This window comes from Oryx dammah, unplaced genomic scaffold (assembly GCF_014754425.2).
Source record: "Oryx dammah isolate SB20612 unplaced genomic scaffold, SCBI_Odam_1.1 HiC_scaffold_25, whole genome shotgun sequence".
Classification (NCBI taxonomy): domain Eukaryota; kingdom Metazoa; phylum Chordata; class Mammalia; order Artiodactyla; family Bovidae; genus Oryx; species Oryx dammah.
In genome coordinates, this window is record NW_024070209.1 from 77719871 (window position 1) to 77741567 (window position 21697).

General features: G+C 39.7%; 1 protein-coding gene across 5 annotated transcripts in view; it reads left to right on the forward strand.

Annotated features, from left to right (window-relative positions):
• Nucleotides 1–2009: 2009 nt before the first annotated feature.
• Nucleotides 2010–21697, forward strand: part of PUM2 (pumilio RNA binding family member 2) — a 122095-nt gene continuing 102407 nt past the window's right edge. For 3 of the 5 annotated variants that reach the window (XM_040224988.1, XM_040224990.1, XM_040224991.1), the window contains exon 1: nt 2133–2268. The gene's annotated coding sequence lies outside the window, so the exon portion shown is untranslated. Of the gene's footprint in view, nt 2269–21697 lie in introns of all 5 variants that reach the window. The other 2 variants (XM_040224987.1, XM_040224989.1) reach the window with 2 other exon arrangements.

The following is a 21697-nucleotide window of genomic DNA, read 5'->3' on the forward strand; positions in this document are numbered from 1 at the left end:
CATCTGAGTAGATCCTTCAGTTAAATTCAAGTTAAGACTAAATTCAATACTGTACTTTAAAAACATGTGCAAATTGAGCGTACCCCTGTTATAGTCACTCTACATATGTAGCTCTCTATCCACCTATCTGTATTTATCTATGTAATAATGGCTTTCACCAACCGTGGTTATTTGTAGTATTTCTGAGATATTAAAATTGGGGTGATTTGAGCTTTTCTTTAGGCTTCCCTGATAGCTCAGTTGGTAAAGAATCTGCCTGCAATGCAGGAGACTCTGGTTTGATTCCTGGGTTGTGAAGATCTGCTGGAGAAGGGATAGACTACTCACTCCAGTTTTCCTGGAGATTTTCTTATTTCTTGAAGCTTCTATAAAAGGCTTAAATGATTTTTATTAAAACCACAAAGTTCTAAAAGGAGCTTATAAGAAGTTTCTTGAGCGAGCAGTCCCAGTGGAAAGCAGGTATTTGCACAGGGAATATTGAAATAGCATTATGCTGTAAAATGTGATCTGTTTAAGCTGGTGGTTCTCAATGGCTACACAGCATAACCACTGAAGAGCTTTTTAAAAACATCAGTATCTCCTCTCAGAGCCATTAAATAAAATCTCTGGGATGGGGCCTGGAAATAGAGATCTTTAAAATGTTGACCAGGTGACTCTGATATCCAACTCTGGTTGAGAAGCACTTGTCTCAACAGGCCATATGCAATGCGTGTGGCTGGAAAGCGAAGGACAATTGTTCATCCTATGCCTCCTCTGTCCAACCAGAACGTCCACTGGATCTGTTAGTTACTCAAGAAGAGGAGAATGAACACTCTGAGTAGGCTACTTGACCCCAGTCTGGGTTCCTTTGTGGTCGTAAGATGCCTGACAGCAGGAACTGAGGCAACATGCTTTCCTGCTGTCTTTTTTACATTCAGGAGGGACTGGCTCCTTACAGAGCCCTCCCCGCAAAGCTCTGAGTTGGCACGTTTGTGCCTCACTGGCTTTAAATGGATGACACACCCATTGCAGAAACAGTTCCTATTGAGATGGAATTATTGTGATTGGATCACCAATGCTTCTTCAACTTCATTGTGTAGAGGAATTGCCTGGAAATCTTGTTAAAATGCAGATTTTGATTCACTAATTTCTGGAGTGGGGCTAAGATTCTGCATTTCTAAGCTTCCAGATGATTAAAATGTCTGTCAGGCATCACTGTCAGTGACACGTACAACGACCAACTTAAATATCAAGCACACCTGATATTTACAGCAGCTGAGGCTGAACACAGGCAGGCTAATAAACGAGCCTGCTACAGAAATCCAGACGTGGGAAGCAGCCGCGAGAGAGAATCCCTGGCCTAGCAGAACATCCGCGTTTTCTTTGTTTACCAGGCGAAGCACAGAGGTTACAGGGGTGGGGGGGCAGCCCCCCACATAAGTCCACTTAAGGGGTTCACTTTTCCACACTTGTGTCCCCGCCCACCGTCTTCCTTCGGGGTGAGGATAAGGGTGAAACCTAAAGGCCTGGATTACTGATCCGGGTCTTGCGGGTGCCGGCACCCCGAAAGACGAACTGAGAGGACTACACCGTGGTGGGGAGGGCGCTGACACCCTTACAGGCAGTCGGGGTGTGTGGGGGAGAACAATGAACTACGGGACAGGAAGCGCAAGGCCAGCGAGGCCCCACGCGGGAAGACGGACACGAAAGCAGCGTTCGAAAACACCACGCCTGCGCCGCCCCAGACCGGCGCGCGCTCTCGCCCGGCGCCTCAGCCGAGCTCAGGACCAGCCGCGAGCCCGCAAGGTGAGGGCGGGGACGCAGACGCCGGAGGGACGGCCGAAACGCGCGAGCGCGGACAGCGTGCGCAAGCGCAGAGCTGCCGTCGGCGGGCGCCTGGAGCGCGGGAGAAGCGTCGGAAGCCACTGAGAGGAGCGGCACCTTGGTGAGCACTACCCCCCGCCCCTCCGCCACCGCCGCCCTCCCTTCCCTTTCCTCCCGGAGTGCTTTGCGCGCGCCCGGTGGGCGGGGGGGAGGGGAGGGGAGGGGAGGCGGCGGTGGCAGCCATGTTGTTGTGAGTCTCTGTGTCTCACCCTCGGTACTTCGGTGGTTCGGAGGAGGAGGAGGGGGAGGAGAAGGAGGAGGTGGGGTGGGGGGGAGGGAGGTAGGTGGAGAAAGAAGATCTTGCCGCCACCGAAGGCGGAGGAGGGGGAGGACGGCCAAGAGCGACGCCGCCGTGTGCCCAACGGTCGGTGTCCCCGGCTGAGGCAGCGCGGCCGCAGCAGCCCCGTAAGTCAGTCGCGCTTGCACCCCTCTCCCCGTGCTCTGGCGCCGCGGGGCGGCTCCCCTGGCTTTGTGTGGCGGTCTCGGCTGCGGGCAACCCGCCGGCGGGAGGGCGGACGGGGCCCGCGGGCAACCCAGGACGGCCGCGGCCTGCGGCCCGCTCGCACAATGCAGGGGGAGGAGGGGTGCCGGAAGGGGGTGTGCGCCCGGCGTGTGTGTGTGTAGGGGGCTGCTCACACCTTCCCCGCTTCCTTTCCTCCCCGCGTCTGAGCCTCGCGGAGCTTGCGGGGGGCCCCTCCCGGCTCTTCCTCGGGTCCTGGCGCGCTTGGGGTTAGAGATCGAGCTGTCCGCCCGCCCAGCCCTTAAAGGTTCGGAACGTGCGGGGGGAGAGAGGCCGGGTGGATCCCGAGAAGCATGCGAGTTGGAAGTGGGCGAAGAGGAAGGAGCGGGTTTATGAAAACAAGTGTGGGGATGAATGCTTGAGGTCCAAGCGTGTCCAGGAAAAGCTTCCGGTAGACAGGTGTAGGGACGAAAGAGACGGCGGCTTGGGTTCGTTGTGTTAGGTGCCACTGGTGAGGATTGTTGTGTTTTTGTTAACTGTAACCGATTTCGAGACTCACGGAAATGTGTATACATTAAAATCAAAGAAGAGATGAAAACTTCACACATTGTAGCCATCCTTTTGTATCTGACCTGGGCCAAGTTTGGGAAACATGTTAAATTTTTTTTTGCCCAAACACACGTGTAAAAGTTAGTGTTAACTTCCGAGACCACAGTTAGGGAAAACCAACTTTTTTTAGCTTTTCGTTCTGACACATTTAAACGTTTAAATGGGATGGGAATTGCGGGGTTAATCATGTATAATACAACCGTGTTAAAATATGGACTTAGTACTTCTGTGAGATTTTCGCTTAAAAATTGGTGACAGATTTAGGGGCAAAGGTTTTTTTGTGGAGTGGGGGAAGCTGTACTAGAAAAAAGCTTTTAAATGTTTGAGTGAAATGTAGTACTTGGAAAGTTATTGTATATCAAGAAAATTTTAATAAAGGGTGTTACCTAAGAATTTCAGAAGACTTGTTTACTGCTTAGATTCGTGTTTAATAGGTGACTCTTTCACCATGTGACCTGGAGTATTGAAGGATGATTTAAGGATTTCTGGCTAGGAATCCGGTTAAAAACACAAACATAAATAGTTTTAATTGGCTAAGTTTCTATTCTTAGTTTTTTAATTCCCTGCTTTTAAAAAAATGATTTTCTTTATCTGCACAGTCCTCCTTAAATAGTTACTGGTATTTTACCTTATTTCAAGCATGTCTTTCAAAAGTCCAATTTCTTGGTGACATTGAGTTGTTTAGAATTGTCTTTTGGTGTCCCGGAGGGCGGGTTTTGTATGAAATAAGCCATATTTTTTTTTTTTAATAAAGTTATATTTCAGAATCCTGGTTCTTCAGGTTTTAAAGCTCATTTTTGTTATTTGCACAGTAACTCTTCAAGTTTCATTTGCAATTAACAAATATCTTCAAACAATTTAAACTTTAATTTTAATACGTAATTTTCTTATTTTGAGTCTAAAGTTATCTTAGATGTTTGATATTAATAAAATTTCAGCTTTATAAAGTCTAAATACTGCCATATTTAAATTGGTCATGCAAGGTTGTCACTTTAATAGATCAGTTTTTTTAGGCATTACAAGTATATAATAAGCCAAATGAGCAGTCTTAACACAGATACTAATATTAGGATTTTGTTTCTCTTAAACCTTCCATACTTATTTATAAATCTTTCCGGTGTTGAAAGATAATTTATCTTCCTATGTAGTTACTTCCTGTGTAGGTACTATCCAAGTTAACAGAAGTCATTACTTTCAGAGATTAAGGCCAGGTGTGACATCCAAAGCCAGTCTTCTCTGTGACCAGACTGCCTCCTTTTTATTGATACTGATAGGGTCTTCATAGTTTTAAGTGGAGGTTGGTTCTGTTTCCTGGACTCAAGTTCTTTGTACTTTGTAATTCAGCCACCTTTGAATTTGTTGGGTTTCTAAGATGAGGAAAACACTCTGTATTTTTTCATGTTTTTAAAACTTGTAGATACATACTTGAAATATCTGAATAGTTGTACCTCATGGCTTTGTTCAGCTTGCATTCACAGTTTGAGGCCATTTTACTGACAGGTATGATTAAGATAATAATTGTACCTGTAACAGGTACACATGTTACATACTAGATTGTTACACACTAGATTTTTTGCTGTTTTTAAGAAAGCATAAAAATAGTCTGACTTGCTCCTATTGTTCCACCTTCTCACTCTTCCTTTGGATGAGTTTGTAAGAAGGAACTGATCATGTATGGCTCAGCGCCTTTCCTCTTTCTCTTTGGGAGCCTGCCCCTCACAGAAAGCACTTTGCTTCTTCCCGAGGCCACCAGTGATAGACTCTGTTCCTTTTTGGAGGAGGACTGTGATTGTCCAGTGCTACCTGTGACTGGGTTAGGATAATTATGGAGTGTGGTGGTTAGGACGCTGTCTTGGTCTAGGTTTAGATTTTGCTTTTCAGAAATAAGGGAGCCATTTGGATTACCATCAGTCTTAGCTCCTTTGTCTCTCACTCCTGAATTCTGATGTGGCGGGAAAAAGGTTTCTTCAAACTCTATGATGTGGCGGGAAAAACGTTTCTTCAAACCCTATTATTTAGAAACTAATACTTAAATAGTGATTTTTATATTTAGCAATATAGATAGAACACATTTTTATTTTAAAGTTGTTGCTTTTGTAGTAGAAAAAGTAAATTTCCAGAGAAGTAATATTTTCACACTTTTCCAGTGAAATGCTGTATAGAATTATTACATAGGTAGGTGCATAATACATGCTGCTGCTTCTCAGATTTTCACATAGCAGTATGCTTAGAGACATATCACCGATTTTCACTTATTCTCTTACTATTATCTTGTGAAGAGATAAAAGATTTTACAGTACTGGAAAACATCCAGATTGTGTCCACCTTACATACATATTCCAGAATTTTACCATAGCTGCTAGATACAAAAGTGGGTAAGAAGTGTGAAAGGAAAAAGGATAGTTAGGGTGTCAGAACACTTTAACTGGAAATGGGACAGGAAAAAAAAAGTAGTCATTTTCACCTACCTAGGATGATATGTGTATTTGGATCAAAAAATTCTGCTTCCTGGAGGAGTTCTGGTGAAATTGACTATAAAGTGACAGTACGAAACCATCTACTCAGTGCCTGCCTAGGAGAATAAAATCTGTAGCTGACTTCCAGAGTATGTAAAAAAAAGTGTGAGAAGGGGTTGGTTTTTTTTTTAAGTCCCCCCCAAAAAGTATGTGAGACTTAATTTTAGAGTTGTCTTTGTGGTTTCTGTTTGTGGGACATTTTATGTCAAGAGTAGTAAGTTCTAGATCTCTTAAGTGGTGATCTCTGATTTTAGGCACTGTTTCTGAAAGGCTTACTAGGGAATCAGTGGGAGATAGTCTTTAACTGTATAAAATGGTTTTCTTCATTCTGACATTAAAAGAAAGTAAATGAAAAGCTTCCTGGGTGGCTTAGTGTTATTAAAAAAAAAAAAAAATCTGCCTGCCAGTGCAGAAGACACGGGTTTGATCACTGGTTGGGGAAGATCCCTTGGAGAAGGAAATGGCAACCCACTCCAGTATTCTTGCCTAGAGAATTGCAGGGACAGAGAGGAGCCTGGTGGGCTACAGTCCATAAGGTCGCAGAGAGCTGGACACGACTGAGTGACTAAGACACATACACATAGTATTTTATTAGCACTTTTAGCGTGATTAAATGCAAAAACATTACATTTTCCATGGCAAAACCTGAGTCATAAAAACTGATTCAACATAACCAGAATTAAGATTTGAAATGTAGAGAATTTAGAAATTCAGGTTTTCCTACGATATTTTCTTGGACCACCTTTTAATAGAAATATAATTGATTGCTTTTCATCCAGTTTGTGTTTGTGCATGCTCAGTCTTTATTTAAACTCTAAATTATGTGGTGCCTATACAAGCAAAAATAGGAGTACTCAAATCATTTGCTAATTTTTATCCTAAGTCTGGTTAAGAAGGTACTTATGGCGTATTAGATACCATTCAGTCCATTTGTTACTCTGGATATTCTAAGTTGTATCATTTCATCAAGCTGCTGCTACTGCTAAGTCACTTCAGTCTTGTCCGACTCTGTGTGACCCCATAGACGGCAGCCCACCAGGCTCCCCCGTCCCTGGGATTCTCCAGGCAGGAGTACCGGAGTGGGTTGCCATTTCCTTCTCCAACGCATGAAAGTGAAAAGTGAAAGTGAAGTCACTCAGTCCTGTCTGACCCTCAGCGATCCCATGGACTGCAGCCTTCCAGGCTCCTCCATCCATAGGATTTTCCAGGCAAGAGCACTGGAGAGGGGTCCCATTGTCTTCTCTGTTCATCAAGCTAGAGTATCAGAAACTTGCATTCATTTTTTGAGGTTTGCAGGCCTGTCATGTGCCACAGTGTTTAGATGTTGGTGGGGCAGTGATCTCGGTCCTTACTGTTTTACTGCAACTATAAGGTTATGTTTATAGTAGAGAGGAAGTTGATAAATCTCTTGTTTACACAGTGCAGTACACTAAGTGCCACCCTAGGTGGTGTTGCAGAAGTGCTGTGGACTCAGGTAGGTAGACACTGCAGGGGGTCAGAAAAAGCTTTCCAGAAGAGGTAAAATGGACTGTAAAAAGACTCAGAAATGTTAATTTAGTCAAGAGATGGGTGAAATGGCATTTAGCCAGAGGGATTAGTATGTGTAGTGACCCAGATAGGGAGAATGGCAGAGCTAGAAGGGGAGGTAGGGAGGAGAATTGAAAAGATTTGACTGCAAATATAGGTAGAGACCCACTGGATTTAAGGGCCATTTTAAATTTGAACAATTCTATGAAGACTTTGGCGATAATATCTTGGAAAGATTTAGACCATTATTGTCCAGGAACTCTTAACATAATTACTGTGAGTTGCTTTCCCTGGATTGTGTTAGAGGAGTTAGACACATGACTTTCCTTGAAGGATTGACTACAAAATGAGATTATGAAACCTTGCATCTGCTAAGCAAGTCATTGAGTATATTTTCAATTACAACTCTTGAGTTCTCTATAATACTGTATATAAGAATTTTCTTTTAAAACTTAGTGTTAGAAATAAGGTTATCTTAAAAAAAAAAAAAAGGAAATAAGGTTGTCTCCAAGGAATTGGATACTGAGAATTTCATTGTATAATATACTGTGTCCCCCCATCTTTATGACTTTATGACTTTAGAAGTTAAACTTGAGTTTACTTACTATTTTTGTTATTTAATATTTGCTTAGGTATTTTCCTAAGATTAGTTTTTGTTGTGTACATTTCCTATGAGTCACTTGGTGTGTCTTCCAAACTTTTTTATTTTGTATAGAGTGAATTTCATTTAGATTATACTTGATTATTTCTACCACAGGCATTTTTTTTGGTATGTACCTTCATAGTCCTTGAAACTAACATACATTTGGTTTCTCTTTTCAGACACTGCAGTGTAGGTGTTTTTGAGTTTTTGTTGTTTGCTAAATGAGAGCTTCGGTTTTTTGTTTTGTTTTTTAACTTCTGTATCTTTAGGAAATTGGTATGATCATCTCAATTTAAAGTGATTGGGAAGCAGATCACCAGTTCAAAGCTTGTTCTTGAATATTTGAGGAACCTGTTAAAAAAAATCACAATTCATACTCATCACCTAAAAGATTTCCTTATATTTAGTTCAATAATTTGTACTGCTCATATTTTTCTTACACTATTCATGATAGTCATAATAAACTAAACATTTTAAAAACTTAACTGTCACAGGTTATGACTTTTGCTAGAGAAAAATTAAGAAAATTAAAATAGAAAACTCGTTCATTTTTCTTTTTTTTTTGGACTAGACTAGAATGACTGCTTCTCAAAATACCATCTTTTGTGTTAACATGTTTATAGAAAGTTACAATCATACTAGTTAAAGTGAAGCAGATTTATTTATTTATGCATGTGTACATGCCACACTTCAGGGCTTGTGGAATCTTAGTTCCCCAACCAGGGATGAAACCTAGGCCCTCAGTAGATGAAGTACGGAGTTCTAACCACTGGACTGCTAGGGGATTCCCAGTTAAGCAGTTTTAATTGTGGGACATCTCAGAGCCTTTACTATGCTAATATCACAGAGAATGGATTCCAGAATGACCATGTGCTAAGCTTGCAAAAGAACAAATGGGTGCTGGGAAGCAGCCAGTTCTAAGTGTATTGGACAAGGAACCTCTTATTTTAAAGAATGCTGTGCGTTGGTGATTAAGAAACACACTTCGGAAAATTTTTGTCTGAAGAAGAAAATCTTTTAAAAGTTGCACTAAAATCTGCTGCTTAAAATGGTTTTTCCTTTTTCCAGTTTTCTCATACCATGAATTCAAATGATTTCCTGTAATTCTGTTACAACCTAATTAAGATTCCTTGAGTTATTTCTGCTTGGTGCTATGTCGCTTCTAATTGATAATGTGTAACAATTGAAAATTTCTAGATCACCATTGGAGACAGGTCTTCATTTCTTGGGCATTCAACTTAGTACTAAAATGAATTGAAAATAGCACAAGATTGCTTGTACTCTGTTTTGTGATAAAGTTTCTAAACTGTAATAGATTTAAACTGTATTAATATAGAATCTATTTTTAAAAAAACAATTTATTTCGCTAACAAGCCTTAGAACACAGAAATACAAAAGCATGAAGCCAGCAGTACCCAGTCTCCTACCAAACTTGGGTGTTTATTTTTTCATACTCCACACAAATATATACATTGCTCCTCTTTTGTTAAACAAAACTTGGATCAGATTATACACCTCAGGCAACTTGGTGTTTTTATTTAATGTCATGGATATTTTATTAGTACATGTAACTTTAATTTTAATAACTTGTAATAGTGCATGACTTTTTATTTTTGCTAACCCATTTTTTTGTTTGTTTAGGTTCTGTTTTTGAAATACTGCAAGCAAATGTTGCAGTAAATAACCATTATTCAGTTCATCCTTTTATGTTGTTTGTGTAAGTTAAATTACCAGAAGAGAAATAACTGTGTCAAAGGATTATATATTGATTCTCAAACGGAAAAAAATATGTTCACTCATTATGATGAGTTAATATACGAGAGAGGACTTATATTGCAATTTTACATGCTATCTAGTCTCCACAATAACCTTATGAGGGAAACATGTTACTCTCATTTGCAAATGGGGAAAGAGAAACAGAGTTCAAGTGCTTTGAGTTCATTTAGCTACTTAGACGGAGAAGGCAATGGCACCCCACTCCAGTACTCTTGCCTGGAAAATCCTATGAACGGAGGAGCCTGGAAGGCTGCAGTCCATGGGGTCGCTAAGAGTCAGACACGACTGAGTGACTTCACTTTCACTTTTCACTTTCATGCATTGGAGAAGGAAATGACAACCCACTCCAGTGTTCTTGCCTGGAGAATCCCAGGGACGGGGGAGTCTGGTGGGCTGCCGTCTATGGGGTCACACACAGTTGGACACGACTGAAGTGACTTAGCAGTAGCAGCAGCTACTTAGAGGCAAACATGGTGCCATATTCTAGATCTTTCAGTTCTGGTTTCTGTTTCTGTTATGCCATGATGAATGATACAAAACATTTAGTTGGAAAATCATTAGGGTCCTTGTGAATTAAACCCTTGTACAAAAAAGATCTTCACGACCCAGATAATCATGATGGTGTGATCACTCACCTAGAGCCAGACATCCTGGAATATGAAGTCAGGTGGGCCTTAGGAAGCATCACTACGAACAAAGCTAGTGGAGGTGATGGAATTCCAGTTGAGCTATTTCAAATCCTGAAAGATGATGCTGTGAAAGTGCTGCACTCAATATGTCAACATTTGGAAAACTCAGCAATGGCCACAGGACTGGAAAAGGTCAGTTTTCATTCCATTCCCAAAGAAATGCAATGCCAAAGAATGCTCAAACTACCACACAGTTGCACTCATCTCACACACTAGTAAAGTAATGCTCAAAATTCTTCAAGCCAGGCTTCAGCAATACATGAACCGTGAACTTCCAGATGTTCAAGCTGGTTTTAGAAAAGGCAGAGGAGCAAGAGATCAAATGGCCAACATCCGCTGGATCATGGAAAAAGCAAGAGGGTTCCAGAAAAACATCTATTTCTGCTTTATTGACTATGCCAAATGGCCTTTGACTGTGTGGATCACAATAAACTGTGGAAAATTCTGAGAGATGGGAATACCAGACCACATGACCTGCCTCTTGAGAAACCTATATGCAGCTCAGGAAGCAATAGAACTGGACATGGAACAACAGGCTGTTTCCAAATAGGAAAAGGAGTACGTCAAGGCTGTATATTGTCACCCTGCTTATTTAACTATTCAAAGTACGTCATGAGAAACGCTGGGCTGGATGAAGCACAAGCTGGAATCAAGATTGCCGGGAGAAGTATCAATAACCTCAGATATGCAGATGATACCACCATTAGGGCAGAAAATGAAGAACTAAAGGGCCTCTTGATGAAAGAGGAGAGTGAAAAAGTTGGCTTAAAGCTCAACATTCAGAAAAGTTAAGTTCATGACATCTGGTCCCATCACTTCGTGGGAAATAGATGTGGAAACAGTGTCAGACTTTATTTTTCTGGGCTCCAAAATCACTGCAGATGGTGATTGCAGCCATGAAATTAAAAGATGCTTACTCCTTTGGAAGGAAAGTTATGACCAACCTAGACAGCATGTTAAAAAGCAGAGATATTACTTTGTCAACAAAGGTCTGTCCAGTGGTCACGTATGGATGTGAGAGTTGGACTATAAAGAAAGCTGAGTGTCGAAGAATTGATGCTTTTGAACTGTGGTGTTGGAGAAGACTCTTGAGAGTCCTTCGGACTGCAAGGAGATCCAGCCAGTCCATCCTAAAGGAGATCAGTCCTGGGTGTTCATTGGTATGACTGATGTTGAAGCTGAAGCTCCAATACTTTGGCCACCTGATGTGAAGAGCTGACTCATTTGAAAAGACCCTGATGCTGAAGAAAGTGAAGTTGCTCAGTCATGTCCGACTCTTGGGATCCCATGGACTGTAGCCTACCAGGCTCTTCCATCCACGGGATTCTCCAGGCAAGAATATTGGAGTGGGTTCCCATATCCTTCTCCAGGGCATCTTCTCAACCCAGGGATCAAACCCGGGTCTCCCGCACTGCAGGCAGACGCTTTACCCTCTGAGCCACCAGGAAAGCCCCCCCAGATCTATGCCTGTCTCCCTTCTAGGACTAATTCAGATGAGTCTTAGATAGGTGGGATGTGTTTTTAGTTTTCACACCTTTTATCTAGATTCTCATGCACTATGCGGATTTGATAACCAGTGACCTTAACATTCAGATGCTCATATCCCCGAGGGGTACATGTAGGATTTTCAAAATGTTAGCACATTTAGTTTTCTGAGGGTCAGTTAACAGGTCCTCGCTGTATGTATTGAAAAAAGCACATCTTTGATCCACCCCAGATCTTAATGTGGTGTATTTTACCTCAGGTGGGCTTCCCTCAGATGGTAAAGAATCTGTCTGCAGTGCAGGAGACCTGGGTTCGATCCATGGGTTGGGAAGATCCCCTGGAGAAGGGAATGGCAGCTCACTCCAGTATTCTTGCCTGAAGACTCCCATGGACAGAGGAGCCTGGCGGGCTGCAGTCCATGGGATTGCAGATAGTAGGACACAAGTGAATGATTAACACCTCAGGTAATTAAGCCTTTGAGACCCCAAACTTAGAGGTAGCTTCCTGTAGTGATTAACCTTATTGATTCACATTGATGATAGAATGAAATAATAGCCAAGAACTGGAGTGTTTTGACTTTCTTTGTGAAATTCTGAATTAGATCAATGATAGTCTTGAGTGGTAGGAGTAATTGTGAATTTTTTTTAGGCCAGTTCCCCTCTTCTTCGCTAAGAACAATACTGTGAAATGTTTTTCAAAGTAGAAATATGTAAATCAGACTGTAAAATATGTTGAATTTAAATGTTGGATTTTTTTGCTCCATTTTTTTGAACACTTTGGAGGAGTACATAGAAGAATTAGGGTAAAAAATTAAGTGCTAACCACAAGTGCAATTCCTTTTAATCAGATGATAAAATATTTAGATTTACAAATTGGATTTCCTTTTTTTTTTAACCCAAAATGTCATGAAGGTGTGTCTAGAGGTAATTACTATAGTAGGTATGGTTATACATGTAAATTGTGTCATAACATCTTTAAAACCCTTAGAGGTTTACAGATAAGGGGCGGGATTGAACTTGGACCCTAGCGCAGTGAAAGCACCAAGTCGTAACCATTGGTTCTTCAGGGAATTCTGGAGAATATTTTCTTTTAAGTGATGCTCAATCTTCTGAAAAGATGTTTTTCTGTATGTTTTTTTTTTTTATAACTCATGATACCTTTTTCATGTATATATGTATGTATATTTGAGTTCTACCATATAAAGCCATTGATTTCCAAGCTAACTTGCCTAGTGATTTTTAACATGTATATATTTTAAACATTTTAAAAATATAAGTATTCAAAGAGTGTGGAACTGTAAAATAAAAATCACGCATACCTCTTTCCTGACATGACCACTGTTAGTGGTTGTATCACTCTGTTTGCCGTGTATACATACGTATGCGTGTGTCCTGCTTTTACAGAAGTGGAATGATGGTATCACTGGGTTTTTACCTTGCCTTTTCACTTAATAGTCTAAAATTTTTTCCATGTATGCATAAATATACCCATCTCATGCTTTTAATGGGTGTATAGTTGATAATTTTATTTTCTTTCCCTCCTTATTACAGTATTTAGTATCCTTTTGCTCTCCTCCCGCATGACTGTTCACATTTCACAGAACACTGGCACAACTAGAACAGTATGCAAAATTTTGGTACATAATTCTGATGAGGTTTTAAATTCTCATGGGTAAGATGAAATTAATATATTGAAAAATACAAATTAAATGTTGGGAGAATTGAGAAAAAAGATTATTTGGAGGAGGTTTTAATGGAGAAAGTGGCATTTGAGCCAGACAGATCCAAAGAGATTTGTAGGATTTGCACATGAAGAGATAAAATGACAGAGCTGTCCAAGGGACTAGAATAGTTCAACAAAAGAAAAGTTGGGGAAGAGAGTGATGGTTTATGCTTGGTTGGTGTGGAAAATAGCATGGAGCATTCGGAATCTTCGTAGTATTGACTCCTCTGCCATTTTAGTAGCTTTGTATACTAGGGTAGAGAAGTTGAGCACAGTTTCCTTGTTTGTAATTAATACAATACTTACTTTGCTGGATTGTAGTGAGAAATAAATATAACATGCCTACTGTGATCACTGGCATAAAATCAAGTGCTCAGTAAATTCTGTTTTCTCTTTAAGGATGGTGTCTGATAGAAATTAGTCCAGAGAGGTTATGCTCATTTGGAAATAGTTCTTTGTTGTTGTTGTTGTTTTTAATTTCATATACTCCTTGTCAAAACTACGCTGAGGAAATAGGTGATATTAGGTTTAAACAACAGCTTGGATAAGTCAGTTAACCTTGTAGAGCGTAACCCCCTTTACAAGCTGCAGTTGATAAATGTTTTGTTTCAAGGTGTGTGGGAGGGTGTCCAAAACTTGCCTATCCCTCAGAACCCAGCTTAAATACTTAATAAGGCTTTAAATGCTTCACAAGGCTGCTGGTCATATTGTTATCTTGTTAAACTTACTATGGAGATTTTCAAACTTAAGTAGAATAGTATAGTACACCTTAGAGTACTAGATCATCCATGTTTAACATTGTGTGAAATCTTTATACCTTATTTTACTTTTTTAAAGTATTTCAAAGGAAATCCCAGACAATAGCTAGTTTAAGCATAAATTCTCATGCTTATGAGAACTTAGTAAAAAAATACAATCTTACTGTTATTACTGCTAACAAAATTCCTTAATATCATCTAATACACATTCTATATCTAGATTTCTCTGATTTTCTCAGAAGTCTTTTTTTATAGTTGGTTTGTTAGAATCAGAATTCAAGCAAGGTTTATACAATATATTTGACTTTTAAGCCTGTAGTTTATATAATAGTCCTTCCTCTTCCCTCCTCATAACAAAATTTCATAGATAGTGAAATGAGGTGAATTTTTTTCTTTTTTCCATATTCCTGGATTGGGCAGTTGCGTCCTTGTGTTATTTATTGATTTTGTGTGTTCTCTTTCTCGTATTTCTAATAAATCAGTATTTAGATCTAGCAGCTTTCTTAAATTGATGTTTACTGATTTACTTTTTTAAAAAAAGCAGTTTTCTTCATTGGTGGTGGTGCTGTTTCTTATTACATATATCATAAGGTATATAAATGCTTGTTCCACTTTCAGAATTTATATATAAAAATGTTAATTTAGAAATACTGCTTTTTGAGGGGACTCATTTAATAATTTACATTGAACATTTCACATGTGTCTTGGACTCATTAGAACCACTTTGAGTTATCTAATAGTTATCTTCATTTTCCATCTAAGTTATTTGACCTACTGCTCTCGGGTGATATGTAAAAGCTTCAAAAACTAGCATTAAGGTTGTTTTAGTGTGTAGATTTTCTCTGATCAGTATTCTGTTTTTTGAAAAGAAATTTCAATAATCAGTGTTTTATTTCTTAACCAATTGAGAGAATGCCTTGTAATATAAGAAACTTTGTAAGGACTATGTATAGTCCTTTGGGACTATAGTCTCCTCCTTTGGGAGAATTCTAAGGAAAAAATACCTCGCCCTACAGCTGCAAGTATGTAAGTATGTATTTATCCCCATTATGTCTCCTTGAGAGTATATCTGAGATTGCGCCTCAAAGAGCTAAAAGTATTTTTGCACATAAATATTTGGTAAATTTTTATTTAATGTCTTAATGCTTGTGCTGGAACAATCTTAATTTCTATTCTTAAAAGATTTAAGCTAGGGCCTTTGAAGATTTCTAGTTTCTGGGAATCTGTATATTGATAAGGGGCTTCCCTGGTGGCTCAGAGGTTAAAGCATCTGCCTGCAATGTGGGAGACATCCCCGGGTTGGGAAGATCCCCTGGAGAAGGAAATGGCAACCCACTCCAGTATTCTTGCCTGGAAAATCTCATGGACAGAGGAGCCTGATGGGCTATACTCCATGGGGTAGCAAACGACTGAGTGGGCCAGGTTTTATTCAGAATGTAAAATTTGACTTTTCCTTAATATCGTTGAGTCAGTTATACAGTACTGTTCTTAATGGTAGTAAAACAGGTATGTCATTTCCCCATGAAGTACATGGACAGATGAGTAGCATATATCAAGAAAAATTTGTGGCTCTTGGCTCAACCACCACCTAAGTGACCTGTTCAGCACCACTAGAAAAGTGTGTGGTTCAGTTTGTTCCCCCAGATAAATAACAAATGACTAGATGTTGATGGTGATTCCTAGAGACTTCAAATGTTAAGTTGGTGAAAGCTAATAGTCTACCAGAAATAAACACAAACCTGGATTTAGTTTACCTTTGTCATATGGATAAGAGGCATTGCTAAACAAATTAGTTTTGTTGGAAATTTTGCAAAAGTGATTTCCTGTGCTGAAGAGACTAAGGTGTTCTTAAGGACTTTGAAAGTGAAAGTGAAGTTGCTCAGTCGTGTCTGACTCTTTGCAACCCCATAGACTGTAGCCTACCAGGCTTCTCTGTCCATGGGATTTTCCAGGCAATAGTACTGGAGTGGATTGCCATTTCCTTCTCCAGGGGATCTTCCCAAACCCGGGATTGAACCCAGGTCTCCCACACTGTAGACAGACACTTTACTGTCTGAGCTACCAGGGAAGTCCTTAAGGACTTTAGTACTTGTTTTCAATGCTCAGAAGCTCAGTCGTGTCCAATTCTTTTTGACTCCATGAACTGTATAGCCCACCAGGCTCCTCTGTCCATAGGATTCTCCAGGCAAGAATACTGGAGTGGGCTGCCATTTCTTTCTCCCCTGTTTTCACTGGATACTACTAATTAATGCTCAATGATGATGTTTGTTAAAATCAGTCCAAGGAGTTTGACTACTATAGGAATTTTTATAAGCAGCTTAAGTTACTCTTTGTGTATATTGACTTATGTCAATCAATTAAGTTTTCATATACTTTGTTCTTATAGTTGATTCTTGGGGTAGCAACAGCCTCTCTGTATTAGAGGACCAATTTGGAGAAGTAGTGCCAATGGGAAGTTGCACTCATTTTATGTTGGTTAATGTTTTCAGTTGTACATAAAGTCTGAGGAAGAGCCTTGTTCATGTCTGTTAAAATGAACATTGTGTATAAATGAAGGCACGTATAAACAGTCACTATCCAGATATTAGATGATTTCATGATCTGAATTTTGGGCTTCCCAGGTGGCGCTTTATTTTTTGGGCTCCAAAATCCCTGCAGATGGTGACTGCAGCCATGAAATTAAAAGACGCTTGCTCCTTGGAAGGAAAGTTATGACCAACCTCGACAGTATATTAAAAAGCAAAGACATTACTTTGTCAGCAAAGGTCCGTCTAGTCAAGGCTATGGTTTTTCCAGTAGTCATGTATAGATGTGCGAGTTGGACTATAAAGAGAACTGAGCAGAGAGGAATTGATGCTTTTGAACTGTGGTGTTGGAAAAGACTCTTGAGAGTCCCGTGGACAGCAAGGAGATCCAGCCAGTCCATCCTAAAGGAAATCAGTCCTGAATATTTACTGGAAGAACTGATGTTGAAGCTGAAACTCCAACACTTTGGCCATCTGTGAAGAAGTGACTCATTGGAAAATACCTTGATGCTAGGAAAGATTGAACTCGGGAGGAGCAGGGGACAACAGAGTATGAGATGGTTGGATGGCATCACTGACTCAATGGACATGAGTTGAATAAACTCCGGGAATTGGTGATGGACAGAGAGGCCTGGCGTGCTGCAGTACCTGGGGTCGCAAAGAGTCGGACACGACTGAGCAACCGAACTAAACTGAGGTGGCGCTAGTGGTAGAGAACCCGCCTGCCAATACAGGATACAGAAGAGATGGGGGTTAGATTCCTGGGTCAGGAAGATACCCTGGAGAAGGGCATGGCAACCCACTCCAGTATTGTTGCCTGGAGAATCAATCACATGGACAGAGGAGCCTGGTGTGCTGTGGTCATTGGGGTCACACAGAGTCAGACATGACTGAAGCAATTGAGCATGCGTGCATGATCTGAATCTACATTTCCTAAAATGATCTTTTCATTCAATATATAGTGAGCATTTTGATGGTGAAGATAGTTCATCACCCCTTTAACTGCAGAGTTTAATAACTTCTATGGCTTTAAAATAGAACTGATTATAATGCTGTGAAAATGTGATTAGTATTATATGCTGGTGCTTTAATACCTAAAAAGCCTCTTGATGAAAGTGAAAGAAGAGAGTGAAAAAGTTGGCTTAAAGCTCAACATTCAGAAAACGAAGATCATGGCATCCTGTCCCATCACTTCATGGAAAATAGATAGGGAAACAGTGGAAACAGTGTCAGACTTTATTTTTATTTGGCTCCAATATCACTGCAGATGGTGACTGTGAAGAAGGCTGAGCACCAAAGAATTGATGCTTTTGAACTGTGGTGCTGGAGGAGACTCTTGAGAGTCCCTTGGACCACAAGGAGATCAGCCCTGGATTTCTTTGGAAAGAATGATGCTAAAGCTGAAACCCCAGTACTTTGGCTACCTCATGCGAAGAGTTGACTCATTGGAAAAGACTGATGCTGGGAGGGATTGGGGGCAGGAGGAGAAGGGGACAACAGAGGATGAGTTGGCTGGATGGCATCACCGACTCAATGGACATGAGTCTGAGTGAGCTCCGGGAGATGGTGATGGACAGGGAGGTCTGGCGTGCTGCAATTCATGGGGTCGCAAAGAGTTGGAAACGACTGAGCGACTGAACTGAACTGAAATGGTTTTTGGCCCCCAACCTATTTTTTATGGTGTACTTAGTCTCTCAGTTGTATCTGACTCTTTGTGACCCTATGTACTGTAGCCCACCAGGTTCTCCTGTTTATGGAATTTTCCAGGCAGGGATACTGGAGTGGGTTGCCATTTCCTATTCCAGTTTTTTATGGTAGGCATATGGGAAGGAATTGGATCAGATGTTCCCTGAGAAAATAATGTATATTCTTGGTTCAGTATACAGACTATTTGTAAACTTTGGTTTATGCATTAGTACATACGAAAACTCAAAAAATTTAACCAAGGTGTTATTTGTGGTACTTTATCTGTTTTTCTTACATAATTAGTAATAATGCTGTCCACAGAAAAATTAGCCTAAACTGTTCACTTTTAAAACCTAATAAGACATTCTTTTGTGACAGCTGTGTTAAAGACTCATAACCTCAAACACTATAACTTTTTAGTTCAAATTTACCTCAAGATTTTACCAGGTCTTGGCCATAGATAAGTTTCTATTATGTATTTTCTGTATTAGCAAATTTAATTGTTTAAGGAAATAAGCTTCATGGCTTAATAATGCAAGCCAGAAAAATTGAAAACAGACTTTATACCCCCAAGCAATATAGTGTGTGCCATAATTTTTGGATACATTTTCCTGAAGGGAATATAGTTCAGTGTTATTTAACTGAGAGCCTGCTACTCCATTGCTTGTTGGAATAAAGGGGTTGTTTGCTTTCTCCCTTACATCTAACCATGCAGGGGAGAGTTGTTACGTTATATCCATATTGTTTTCCCTTGCCCTCAGTTGATTCCAGCAGACATAGTGGTTTGACATAACAGTTTGGTGTTGTGCAAAAATTTTAGTCCTTCTTAGTGGCCTATGTATGACCTGCTACTCCTGCAGCTTCATTTTAATATGGAGTTTATTGCAGAAAATTGAAACAGTGTTTATTTTCTTTCTGTCCCATTATTTTGCTCACTTTCTCATCCATTCTCTTTCTCATGATTAAAATAAATAACACCCTAAACTGAAAAGCTGAGTTGAGTCTTGTTTTGTGGGTTTTGTTTTAAAGTCTTTTCCCTGTAACCTGCCCATATTATTGAAAGGAAATGATAACACCACCTACATTTAAATGTAATCTGAAATCCTTATTCATTATTAAAATAAAAAATGTTCATGGGGATAGTATAAATGGAAAGATTGAAAACAAAGCTCTGATGCTTAACTTTGGGTTTGCTCTAATTTGAGAGTGGATTATCTGCATTTGATGTTTTGTGGAGCAATCAAGAGTAAATGCAGTAGAGCTCAGGTCAGCAAAGCTTGGCCTACACTGTCAGATCTGGCCCAGCACCTGTTCTTGTTTGAACTGCTCTCTAGGATTGACTTATAGAATTTTTAATTGTTGGGGGGGGGAATAAGATTTTGTTACACATCAAAAAATACGATATTCAGACTTCACTGTTCATAAATAAAGTTTTATTAGGACACATCTGTGCTCATTCATTTTCTTATTGTCCATGGCTGCTTTTGTGCTACAAATGCATTTGAGAAGCTGAGGGACTGTGTGACCTGTAAAGCCTAAAATGTATATAAATACTGTCCGTCAGTTTCTTTACAGAAAAAATTAGTTGACCTCTGCATTAGGGCATGATTCACCACAAAAGTATGTGGATCCATAGAACTAAGAGACATCTCTCAGTCTAGAGTCTCTTTAACTTACGAGCTCATATATTTGGACCACAGACGAAAACTTAGAAGTAAAAGTAAGTGAAAAGGGGACTTCGGTAAAGCTCTGCTTTTACTTCTGAGAAGATGTAAGTCTATTCCTATTTTTCCTTCTTAATAAAAGTCTTCTCTCATTTGTATTTTGTACAGGCTTATTGTAATAAAATAAAAATAGATGGAACAAATTGGTGTGCTCTGTCTGATTACTTAAGGACTGTACAGATATGGTATATTTCCTTTTGCTCTTTCTTAATGTTGCTACTATTAACATAAGCATTTCCATACAAACGCAAATATTGTTAACAGCTACACAGTACTTTATTTATACTTGTGTTTTATCACTTACTGTGAGACAGTTATGCAGTTTATACTTTTAGGATCTGTAAGCAACACTACTACAAACATTTTTCTACATAAAACCTTTTTATATTTAGGTTTTCTTCTTTGGATTGATTTTCAAAGTAAGGGAGACTGATTCAGGGGATAAGAACCTATATATATATATATATATGATACCAAATTGCTTTCCTAAGAAAGCATTGAAACTTTAGAATGTGTGTTTGTGTTTGTTAGAAATAGTTTCCTTCTTAGAGCTTATTGACTCTTAAAAATCTGCCATAGTTATCTGAGGCTACAGTTTACTGCAGATTAAAGGCAACTAAGTAGAAAGATCAGAAGTAATATGTTCCAAGTCAAGTAGTATTAAACCTGAAAACAAGGCAGGAGGCTGAAATACTAACAGAAGCCTTCCTACCAGAGACACAAACATTGAGCAACCTAAGAGTTTCAGAAATAGTATGTATAATGCTTTTAATAATAACAACTAGTTACTTGTTGAGCACTTTTTATCACTCACAAAACACTTGGATACATTTGATCTTCACAACAGATTTAGAGGTTAGGCAGAATTTAAGACTCAAAACTCTGTATTCTGAATCTAGATCACGTATTATTTGTACTCTACCACGTCATCTTGGGAGCTTCCCTGGTGGCTCAGCGGTAGGGAATCTGCCTTCAGTGCAGGAGCCTCATGAGACATGGGTTTGATCTCTGGGTCAGGAAGATACCCTGGAGAAGGAAATGACAACCTACTCCAGTATTCTTGCCTGGAGAATCCCACAGACAGAGGATCCTGGTGGGCTACAGTCCATGCGGTTGCAGAGTAGGACACGACTGAAGCCACTTAGCATGCACACACATTATCTTACATGTAAAATTTATTCATAATGGTTTCTTCAGGATTGCAGAATAATGAATCCATTTTTATAACTATTTCCATCCTAAGTAACAAGCATCTTATATATTTTTTGGCCCTAGTGGAATAATTAATCTTAATAAGGACAGTCTGTTCTCAGAGGATACAGATAAGTAAGATGTCACATGGAAGTTTTTTCTTTTTAAATACCTGCAGTTGGTATGGTATTTGTGTATTGAGCCCAGACTTCAGGGCTTAATATCACTTAATGTATGTTCATAAATTGAATTATGTCGTCAGAGTTAATATGGCTGCATTGTCAAATTGGTGGGATTTAAATGGAAGCATTTCTAAGAAATTAGAACACCTTTTTAAGGTGATTGAAAATACTTGATTCCTGCCTGATAGTATGTTAGCAGTATCCCGAAGCTTTCAGATGATTGGCCATTAGGTTTGGGAAACAGTTAATGCTTGGAAGAAGTTGAGGCTGAAATGGGATGGGAGATCTGAAAATACAAGGTCTGTAAGATACATGGTATAGGAGAAAGTAAAATCACAAAT